Here is an 11,993-nt window from a genome sequence, read left to right as displayed (position 1 = left end):
AAGATAAATAGAAAAAGTTTTGTTGAAAACATATCCTGAGACCTGTTTGCAACAATCTTAACGCTCAGGAATAAGGCATTGACGCGGAAGTCCTGGACATGCAGAATGAAATTCCTCTGACAGTCGTTTCGCCCAACTGTCCACGTATGCATAACCACATGAGAAAGCAGCGATTTCATGAAAAGCAGAAATAGGCTGGGCACGTCCCAAAAGATAGGCACGTCCATCTGTTGAGGTTACGCGAGATTGCGCGACGTCGGCGCAAGCACACAATACCGCAGTGCAAAGGTAATACGTTAATGCCTTCTGGTACGATGCTAACACCTCTCTTGCACGTCAGGCGCTCCTTAATCCCATAAGAATGAGGTACTACACTGCCGCTTTCGAACAAAATATCTACTGGACCCCTTTACCAATCCCTGCGGTGGTTCTCGCAAGCTTCGCAACTTTTGGTAAAGATAACAGCCCTGCCATGTGGAACAAAAAAAGCTAAATATGGGCAGCCGAGTATCGATGGAAACTTCATAAGACCAAAAAACTGCGCAATGTAATAATATAAACATCTGCAAGCAAGGCTTACTCACCTGCGAGGGCATGAACAAAGGCCGGGTAATATCCTTCTGTGCTCCCATCTTCACCGCACCAGTGCGCTTGAAGTTCAGTTGTTTTCGAGAAATCTCGCTCATCTTCCGGCTCAAAAGATTTGATGAGCCGCACAGGTAGTACAGCTCGATAATTGTCGTGATATTTGACATACGCAAGCATTGTAGAGTTCGCACGCTACACCACAACCAGACGAGACAGTGCTACAGCACACACCCTACACGGCTTCGGCTACAACTTTGTCTTCACCCGTCTACGACGCCACATGAATGGACACCCTTCAACCCAACGTTGCTTCAACCCTGCCTTGATGTACGGGGTCCTGAATGTTTCGCTGTATACGTTCTCAAAAAGATTTTGCGCTCACCGTTGTACTGTACTTGCTAAAATTTTGCAGGGCGATCGCATTTTGGTGTCGACTTCGTTTAGTATAACACTTGATACAGTTAATTCACTACTTTTTAAGAAAACTATACAAATTTGCATGCGCGTATGAAAACACAAGAGGCAGCCGCGACGCGACAAACATAAACTTGTTTCGCCGCCTGCCGTCAGTTGCAGAAAGCAGCGTTTCAGGGAGGGAAGCCGCCTGTTCCAGGAGCGGGAAACACGTGGCAGCCCCTCCGGAAACGCTGCTTTCTGCAGCTGACGGCAGGCGTCGAAACAAGTTTATGCTTGCGTGTCGCCGGCAGCAGCTTGCATCCCCATAAACGCAGGCAATTTTGCATTTTTTTCCTACAAACCAGGCAATTAACTGTGCCAAGTGTTATACTAAACGCAGTTGATGCAAAAATGCGATCGCTCTGCAATATTTGAGCAAGAACAGTGCAGCGGTGAGCGTAAAACCATTTTTGGAACGCGCGAAGCGAGATATATTCTGGACCCTGTACGTTTCTCTACTCTTGCCCTTACCGCTCGCTTACGAAACATTAAAAGAAATAATGACAAAATTTACTATGGCACCTGCAAGGTCTTCCTAGTTGTACAATGCACTGAGGACTCCTCACATACTTGCTTATTGATTAGAGTGGTTTAAGTATTGCATTTATGGGTTAATCATTTATGTAATAACCTCCCAAATTTGCCACAGCTCGCATCGCCATATTTCGAAGGGTATGTTTAAACGCTTTTTCTTCGTTACGTGAAACCATAGAGTTTCATACAATACTAATGCTAGGACACTCTCTGCGTGAAATTGCTCGCATGCGTTTTGACACACGCACACATGTGCATGTCGGTAAGGACATTCAGCATTTGACGAGTGCTTCGAAAGAATAACACTATTAAATACGTAGTTCACTTCTCGTTTGCTCATTGCCCGTGCACCTCATTGTCATCATACGCATATATTTTCGCCCTTGTGTATGATTTTGGCTGTCCATTTAGCTATTTATAACGCCGCATATGCATAAAACCGCGCTATTTTTCTTCCCCTGCGCTTTCTGTAAAGGTATGCCGCCTCAGAAAGTACGACGATTGCGTTTCGCTGTTCAATATCTTCTTCCCTTCCTGCACCTTGTAAATCATTTTCCTGACTACCGACTGCAAAGTGGCAAACCGAACTTCTTTCTGGTTATCATATGCCTGCCATTTCCTTGTGTTCAAGACTACAATAAATTCATATCAACCAACAAGCTTGACGTCTCACCTACATATATATATATATATATATATATATATATATATATACACACACGCACACACACACACACACACACACACACAGGGTGTCCAAACTATCACGCACCAAACTTTAAAAATATGCAAACGCCACATATCTGGACAGAACCAAGGTAATGTTATGTGCCGTCGCTTGGAGATACTCAGATTTTCTGCATTCCGCCTGATTCCATAATTAGTCTGAATTAATCAACGTCTCATATATTATGATTCGAATTAAACGTGCCAATCACAAAATTGTAGAGAAACACTGAAAACTACCGATGCAGCTTTCTGTAGCTCACTTCGTGCTACATGAAAGTTTTTTTCCGAGCGTGAGCGAAGCCTGCGAACAGACCCTAGATTGTCGCGCGACTGACCGCTCGAGGCACTTTGCGTGTATTCGCAGGCTTCTTTAACCTTCGAAAAAAGCTTTCATGTAGCACGTACTGAGCAACAGAATGCTGTATCGGGAGTTTTCCATGTCTCTACAATTTTCGCATTGACACTTTTAATTGGATTATAATGTTTTGGAAGTTGATTAATTAATTCAGATCTAATTATGTAATTAGGTGGAATGCAGAAAATAATCTCAGTATCTCCTAGCGACGGCAAACAACATTATCTTGGTTCTGTACAGCCACATTGCATTTGCACATCTTTATATCTTCGTGCATGATAGTTGGGGCACCCTGTATAACCTGGTATAACCAACCAACTCAATTTCACAAGTAGTGCAAGGCTTCTATCGTACACGGGCATAAAGCCCCCTCGGTGACACGGCATACGCTGCGGACAGAAAATAATGTTGCTGCGGACTGGCGTGTTAATGACAATTTTAGATTGTCAGCGTCCGACGTAGGTTATCGACGTTACAAATTTTGCTGAGATAACAAAAAATTAACGACCATGGGTGCTATGCAGGATGCGCCGAGTTTGGCGAAACTCGGGATCTTCACGAGCTCTGGCGACACCCCAAGATGAAAGCACGAATGGTACCGAGACACAGTTTATCTTTCGACAAGCCTCCAGTTTCATTGGTTTATCTAGATTCACTCTGGCTGGCTATCATTCCTTGGGCGTTGCCTTCTGGGCGGTCGACAAACTGGGGCTCACGTGATCATACCGTCGGTGCATGGTCGTGCCTTCTTTCACTTGTTTGTCGTTCCACCGAGTGCATTACATGCAGAAGCAAGTTGTAAAACAAATGCATTTAGTACAATATTATTAGTTACTTTAACGTGGTTTAGAAGCATTTTGAAGCTTACGAGATGTGCACTCAATGCGTCTTAGACTAATTTGTAATTTAGTACGCTTGGCATTATACCACGAGGGAACGCTGCAGTGCCGTTCACATCCATTCACCGGGCAAGCATGGCGGCTAAGCATCAGAGAGGCCCAGTGTAAACAAACCCGTACAACGAGCTTGCAGTGCGCGACGTAGTGATCAGGCTCGACGATGGCCACTATTTCTTGGATAGTTCTGTTCCTCCGTGGGCAATCTTCCCGTGCACCCGGTAAGACTGCCAATAGCTTCGGCGATTTTACAGATCGCAACGCGCACCTACTGTTCACGGCGAAGTGCTGAAGAAACAACTTGTCAGGTGCTGCTTCTGCGAGTGCGCTGAGTTCCTCCACTCTGCGTGACTGCGAGCGTCACGAACATTACATAGTGTGGGCAAAAGGCAGACATCCTATATAGCTACGATGCGACAAGGAGGTGGTACCGACGATGGATCTCGCTACCAACACAGTGAAGGAGACATCGACAAACTGCAGATAAGTATATTTCTACTGTTTCATATTTAGCATAATAAGAGTGCACGGATTGAGTCACTTTCGTAGTAACGAACTGAATGTCCAGCAGTTTAAAGAAGGCATTGAGAACCAATTAGTGTTCGTGCTTTTATATGCAAGTGGGCCCGCGAAAATATGGAAAAGATGAAGGTAACCTTCACTAACTTGGTGAGATAACAGAAATTCATGAGTGAAATTAAGCCAGCAAAATTTATGGCACAGTATCTTTATCCAAGTGAAATATCAATAGCAAGTACTGATATAAAGCAGGAAACTTATAAAAAGATTTCATGGGTTGAACAGCACATGGAAGGCATTACCGAATCGTGATCGCCACGTTACCGATATCCTTGAAAAAAGTCTACAATCATTGCATTCCACCGGTTATGCAATATGGGACATAAACCTGGAGGTTAACAAAGAAACTTGAGATGTCAAGGACTGTGCAGAAAGCGAAGTAACAAAAATTGTTGGAGATAGCATTAAGGCAGGAAGATAGTGGCGTAGTAAACCGTGGTAACTGATATGCTAGTTGAGATTAAGAAAAAAAGAAAGGAATCGGCAGACAGGCCATGCACGTATTCGATCACTTGTTGCCAATTCATATCAGGTGATTACATAAGCATGACAGAATGGATGTCAAGGAGAGAGAACTACAGCTGAGGATGGTAGAAAATTGCGTAATGGGACAAAATATGATGTTTGTAGGCATAGGATGCAATCAGCTCGTATAAGACGGGATTGTAGGGTGAGGCATTTGTTTTGCAGCGAACAAAAATAGGTTTGTGGTGCTGACAGTAGAGACTCGTGAAGGTGCGGGGCCACCTCAGCTGCTGGCACACTAATCAACATGACAATTGGCTCTGAAAAAGAAAACCCCAGTTATGAAAAATAAAGCAACATTGTCCCAACGCATTGTTTTATTATGCATACTACACTAGAGGCTTCCACAGTTAAGGGCACTTAGTACTAATAGTGCAACGAGCATTTTTCTTTGTAAATAATGGTTTGTATGCGGCTGATTCATTCCAATACACTTTTTTGCAGCAAAACATTCTGCTGCTGGAGGCACTCAACCACCTGGTGGCAGTAGGCGAGCGCCAGGCACGTGCTCTTGAGAGTGTGGCAGAGGTCCAGAGGGCTATTGGGTGAACAGCAGTATCGGTGCCCTCACTGCTCTCCAGTCGAGCCCACAGAAGGCACCTTATAAAGGAGCTTTCAGTTTAATATTTCGTTTATTATTTAAGAACATGAATAAAATTATTGCAGTAAACATTGTGCTGTGCATATTAGGAGACTTGTAACATGCACTTGGTGTCCCTTCAAAATAGGCAAAAACGTAAGACAACCTGTGCCACTCTTGGACCATGTAAATAAAAAATACACTAGTGCAGCATACACGCCATCGTGCTGTTTGTTCTTTCTATGTGCAAGAATACAGTGCGTGTTGATTAGCCACAAGATGAACGGTGTGTGTAATTCACAATGAAGACAGGAAACAGCAGGAGCTTAATAATGCTATCACCTATAGACTGTGCATATGACTGCAACACTCCCCGATTCAAATGTGCCATTACATGCATGTTCGATACCACATATTCTTTAACATTGTCTTATAATTGCATATACCATATTTCACACATCTTAAGCCCTTGCATAGCACACTTCTGATGTATCCATTTCATAGGCCAAATAATTGTACACTTTGTCCTTTTGTGTTGTATGAAAAGCAGCATCCTTTACAGTCGGATGAAACTTCAGAAGACAGGAGAGGCCCCACCCAGATGACCAAAGCGCAGCAGCCGATTGCCTACACGTCTAAAGAAATAGTCCCTCTCCAACGAGCAGGTATTAGTCTGTCCAGCGGCACGATGTCAGTCTAGGGTGCGTGCCCATTGGTGCAGGCTTGTGTTCACCTGCCTTAAAGTGCAGATTCCGCAGCCTCTTAAAGTTGTATCCGACTATAGAAACACGTAATGCCTTGCACCAGTTGCATAGACTTCTGCAGCTTGATAGCACACAATGATCAGGAGCAGAAATCTATAAAGGCATCCAAGCAAAGCTGGCTGGCTACACTTCCATTATGAGGGGCTGAAAAAGGTCTCGCCAAATATTCCCATGACGTCCTTGAATAAGAGGTGGTGTTTGGCACTTCTTTAGAATCAAAAACAGATTACACTGAATTTTGTGTAGCACGTCAAAACAAACTGAGCTTGGTTATTTGCACAGCATGTAATGGGAGGTTGTGCTTCACATAGGAAACAAACTGCTCTGTCCAGTACAATTTTGAGGCCGGTATGGCACCTATTATGTCAACAGTGTCTATATACAAATTACACTTTTCACAGGCCATTGATTTCACCATTATTTTTGTGTGATGGTTCTTTCAATCAGCGCTTGTATTACATGAGCACGTGGATTTGAAAGCAAAGCTTTGTTTGCAAACCTTCCGACTTCCATAATTGTGTGGCAAGGCACTGGCATGTTGTCGAATAGCTCACACTTCCTCGGTCCTGCACCAAAGAAGCCCAATGCTCTATTTTAAGTTGGATCGCACAACAATTCAACGGCACACAAAGAAGTGTAACACACACAGCAAAGCATTCTGCTGTGTGTATTTCTCTTTGTGTCCCGTCAAATTGTTGTGCAATTAAACTTCAAGCTTCTATACCAATACACCGTCTTCAACCTCACCAATGCTCTAGTTATTAGGCCACAATGGTGCACATCTTTGAAATTTCCCAACACAAATTAGCTCTCCAAAAAATCACAAATGTTAAATTTTGCAGCACAGCTGTACGTATGCACGTGCTTATTCTTTACCACTAAACTCACAGGAATCAAAGAGGCAAGCTTTAACCAGCCTTGCTGCTGCCATTACCATTATCATCATGACACCAATGGAAAGACAGTGCCACGTTTCAGTAAAGGGAGTGCTGGAGGGAAAGGTGTGACAGCGAGGGCTTACAATAAAAATAACGGTTACGAGACATGTTAAATGCCAATATATGCTGCATGTCGCTCAGCCTACTTTGGCATTGCGGCAAGCGTTTACTCGTTTGGGCATATCACGTTTTGTGTAATCGTTGCTCTAAAGCTGTACAAATGGTCTCTTTGCTCTGCAATTTTTATTTTTATCATGGTGGGTTAAAGACCCACTTTTCATTGGCATCTGCACCACATTTCTCCCGATATGTAATTTTGCCTGGGTGGTTCATGACACCTTCACGTACAGAGAGTTCTGCAGAGTATCGGATGTGCATTGTTCTACTGCTTAAGAATTAGAGCCGCATTATGAGACGAAAATATAAAATTTATCCATCCAGAATAACGTCGCCCCCCCAAAAAAAGAAGATGCACTGAACCTCTGGCACATGCATCGACAGTGAACAGAGCAAACAATCTGAAGTATTTTCTTCATGCAAGCCAACACACTAAGATTCTCAATGCATTTTCATTTCGCCACAAATGCATAGGCACAACCGGCTTGGCGCAACATCCACATCTCACGCTGCAACAAATTGTGCAATGCCTCGCTGTTTCATAGTGCGGCCGATAGATTGCGCATGACCAAAATTCAGCATTGTGCATACTTAGTAACTTCACCAATGAAGAACCCCAAGTTCTTTATGAGAGTAGGATTCATAGGTTACTTCACACAATTTGTGATATCCATTTATCTATTTATACTTAATTAACCTCTTTCCCAAGAAAGTGAGCCATATCGAAGGCACCCTGAGCGACAAGTAGAACAATCGGCAAAAAGTGATCAACCAGCGAAAAAGTCTGTTAATCACAGCAACGCTGACATTGAAGGCGCCTTAATTCCTACGTACGTTCCGTCGACACACCCGACTACGTTCGTAATGTTCCCACGAAGTAGGAAGCATTCTTTTGTATATGCCCGCTCCGCCGCAGTATTCTGGAAAGCTAGCCACCACTTACGCACTGCCGCATCGATAAGCGCGTCAGACACATCTCTGACACAGTTGCTAACAGTAGTTTGATGGCGTCCAATGTAACGCTCGGCGCCGACGCTTCCCTGAAAACTCCCAGTCCCGTAGAAACGGAGGGCACAGATGACTTGCTCTACGACAGTGAGCGAATGAAGCCCGCCACGCTGTCTCCGTAGACGAGAGTCTTCGCCTAGCTCGTCACACAGCCAGCACACTGATGTCTTCGACAGGCGAAAATGACGCTGAAACTCCCCATCGGTCATGCAGGTGAACGGGTCCGGACGGTCATACTGACGCTTGCTGCCGCTGGATGCAATAAAACAGGCTGCTGCTACCGCGGCCATGTTCCCGAGTTGAACTCGGAGGGGGTTTCGCGATGTACGAGTTTAGCACGAGTTCGCCTGTCAATCAAAACCAGAGGTCACGCCCCGCGCGAGGCATGTAACTATTGCGCGCGCACCCACTACAGTTGGGCCACGCCCAACTTATCTTCCGGCAACAGCGACGCGGTGTCGAGCTGAAAGGCATCAACAATCTTGACCGCCGACATAAAACACGCACAACGCACTGTCATCGGTGATGTACTGAGCACCACTATCAAAAACAAAGCGTGCACTGTCGCTGGCTTATGCATACATCTTCTCGGGCTGAGATGGCCGCACAAGACGGTTTCATTGCCTGCATTGTGGCGCGTAGCGCACAGTAAATAATTATCGGCACGTCACTGTAGCTGCTTGCAAGGCGTCGATGCGTCGAGGGGGACGACGATGCTGAGGAGTGCGTATTGCAGCAGTCGTTTGAGATGGCTGCTCTGTCATCGGTGATGAAACGGAGCCACAGCGTCGTAAACACGATCAGCGTCCGAGAATCGCTCGCTCTTCTAGACCCAGTGCAATGGCATTTCTTCATCACAAGCACTGCGCACTCAACAGTTCCAACACCTCCCTCCGTTCGAAATCTGATTTCATAACTGCACACAACAGCCCTCACCTGCCAAAATGCGAGTGCTGCGGTGTCGTTACGATATCCATCTGCGATCGCTGCTGGCTCCAGCAGAGGTAATCCGCAAGCACCTTCGACTGCACAACACACTCATATACACGTACTGCGTACATGCGCTCAGAGGCGCCTTCACTGGGCAAGCGATGACAAGCGATGAATTGTGTCGCTGGGGAAGCACGCACTTTTCGCAATGTATCGCAAAGGCTTCGCGCACTAAGATAAACTGGCACATTTTCACTGAACTGCGTCACTACGCACTCTAAAATAACATACCGCCATTTTGCAGCGACAGCTGTTGTGTCGTTTTTAGTTGATAAAGCGGGGGCCTTAATAGCCTAGTGAAGCGCCTGCGATGAACAGCCGTACCGCGGCGCTGCGTTTCTATTCCCCTAATAGAGAAAGAGTGGCCATGACCCTCCATGGATCATGACCGACTTTATTGAGAATAGCACTGCAGCGCCCCTGGGCGACTTATCACCGTATGAACGCCCTCGTGCGTGCGACCTGCTTCAATGTACCGCTTCTAAGCTTTCGCCTCCCTGTCGCCACTCGCGGGAAGAAGTGCAAAATTTAATAATTTGCTCGATCTCCGTTTGTCATCACAAATTTCTAGCGTTGAAAATGAAAAGCAGATACCTAAAGAAATAAAAATGTTCGTTATTTTATTTGTTGTATGTTAACGTATTCGTTTGAGTGAAAGTAGAGGTGCAAGAATGCGCCGCATGTACCCTGTTCGCATTCGATGGAGGATAGAAAGACAGTGCCCGAAAGATGAGGCACGCCCTTGACGCGCCCGGGAGAGGCGTGGCAAGCGGCTCACGGCAAGTGTGCAGACAGACAGCGGGGCAGTCACGGTATCGCTAAGTTGCGATAATCCGTTGATAACAACACGCGGCGCTGGCGCGTTTCGTTGTGCAGCCTTCTGCGCTTGAAACGTGGAAGCAGCTTGGCGCGCAGGGTGCGCTCATGTTGTCATACGCGGCTTTTTGTCTACATATTTTTTTGCCTGCACCTTCGGCGCGTTCCGCGCTATCTCCGTTCACTGACTGCCGTCGAGCAAACTCGGGTAAAACTCGGGTGAACGAGAAACTCGGCGCATCCTGCATAGCACCCCATAACCCAAGCTCAATGCGTATATCTGCACATGACGGAAACGTCCCATTCGTAGTAATGCAAATGTCACAGAACATTTCATCGCTGGTAAATTACAATTTCGCAAAAATTAGGTTCATTGCATGAGTATCATGGGGCCGTGCCATATATATAGGCCTTGCCGCCTGTAGAATGTGCATTTCCTGGCTTATCGTCTGAACGTGACACATACATGCCGTTACTTCGTGAAGCTTAATAGGCTCCTGTCTGAAAACAATAGACCGTTCGGTATAGGCACTGAGGTCATTTTGCTTAAGATTTACCACAAAGGAAAGGCTCATTAATATGCGGATAGCGATTTGGTGGCGCCAAATATATATTGTGAGGAAATGAATTCTTGTCAGGTTCGACAAAACACGAATCACGGTTAAGAAGTAAAAGATAAAAATACAATGCTTCGTGGCACTCGCCGCCCCTCTGTTTAACAGAGGACACTCGTAATATCCATCTACAGTCGCCGTTCTTGGTCGTCTAGTTGGTCTAGTGGTCTTAGTAACCACTTTGGTAACCTTATTGACACATATAGTAAAAAAGAGCATCGAGCAACGCAATTGAAGCCAAATTTGTCGGCCCAGCACGTGATAGCACGTCAAAATGAGCAGTTGGTTTTAGTGTTCTCGCTCTTTAAGCGGATTCGCAGTAGGGCAGCTGAATAAGTGTGCACCAAATAAAAACTATTGGCATAGCTACTGGCCACCAAACGTCTCCGCAAAACTCGATTCTTGCTCCGTGATCTCGACTAACGAGGTCACGTGCGGGGCCACTGCTGAGCAAATGTATGGGCTTCACGGAGGGTTTGCTTGCCACATAGAAACTCTATGGCTTGCCAAGGCTGGCTGCATGACTTAAAGCTCCCTCCTAACTTTTTTCTTCTCCATGGGTAACGCGACCCTACATGAACCGGCTGCTTTCCGCGTTGTTTATTGTGTGCTGGCGATCATTGCTTGCTCGTTTAGTGTGCTTTCTCAGCTTAGCGTGTCCTAAATGAAAGCGATGACCGAGACTTCCGCTAAAAAGCGGCGCAAGGTATACTTAGACGGGGATAGCTACTTCGATGTGCCGGACTCTACTTTGCAGAGGCATGAAAAGGCGCACGCCGTGGCTATGGCCGCTGCATCGGCAACCCTACGAGCACAATCTACGAGCGTCGGCCCCGGTGCTCAGTCCCAAAGCGCGACACAGGCTTCGTCTAACACATCGCAAGATGGGTCGAATGACGGGGACGACAGTGAAATTTATTCGGACCACAACGGTAGCGACAGCTTCAGACGTGATAGTGGTGAACCCGACAGCGATGAAGAATCCGACGATATGAACAGCGCAAGAAGTGCAAGTGACACTTGCGAAAGTGCGGACAGCTTTTACGGTAGTGACGAATACGATGCCAACAGTTTCTCTGATGATAGCACGTTGCCGTCTTGGTTTGCGCAGTACGGCGGCGAAAGATAGCCTAACTCAAATGTAACGAAGGCGGCCGCAGTAGCAGCAGTAATGTCGTTTGCGATTTCTCATGGGCCGACGTGGATAGCACTTGGCGACCTAGCGAAGCTGATAAACTTTATCGTGGGCACAAATGCATTGCCTCAGAGCAAATTCGCTTTTCGGAAGCTCTGGGCAACGGACATGCATGATGTGCAGCATCACTTTTATTGTGAGCCATGCAAACGCGTCATGACAACGCATGGCAATTCCTCTGAGTGCAGCAGCTGTCACAGTGTGAGAACTACCCAGTCATTGAAAAAGGAAGGTAGCTTTTTCTTCATTCTTAACCTGGCAACGCAACTCAGCCATATGATCGAACGGACCAAAGAGGAACTGCATGAA

The sequence above is a fragment of the Dermacentor variabilis genome, chromosome 4 (genome assembly GCF_050947875.1).
Source record: "Dermacentor variabilis isolate Ectoservices chromosome 4, ASM5094787v1, whole genome shotgun sequence".
NCBI lineage: Eukaryota > Metazoa > Arthropoda > Arachnida > Ixodida > Ixodidae > Dermacentor > Dermacentor variabilis.
The sequence above is the reverse complement of the archived record's forward strand: the minus strand, read 5'-3'. Positions refer to the sequence as shown.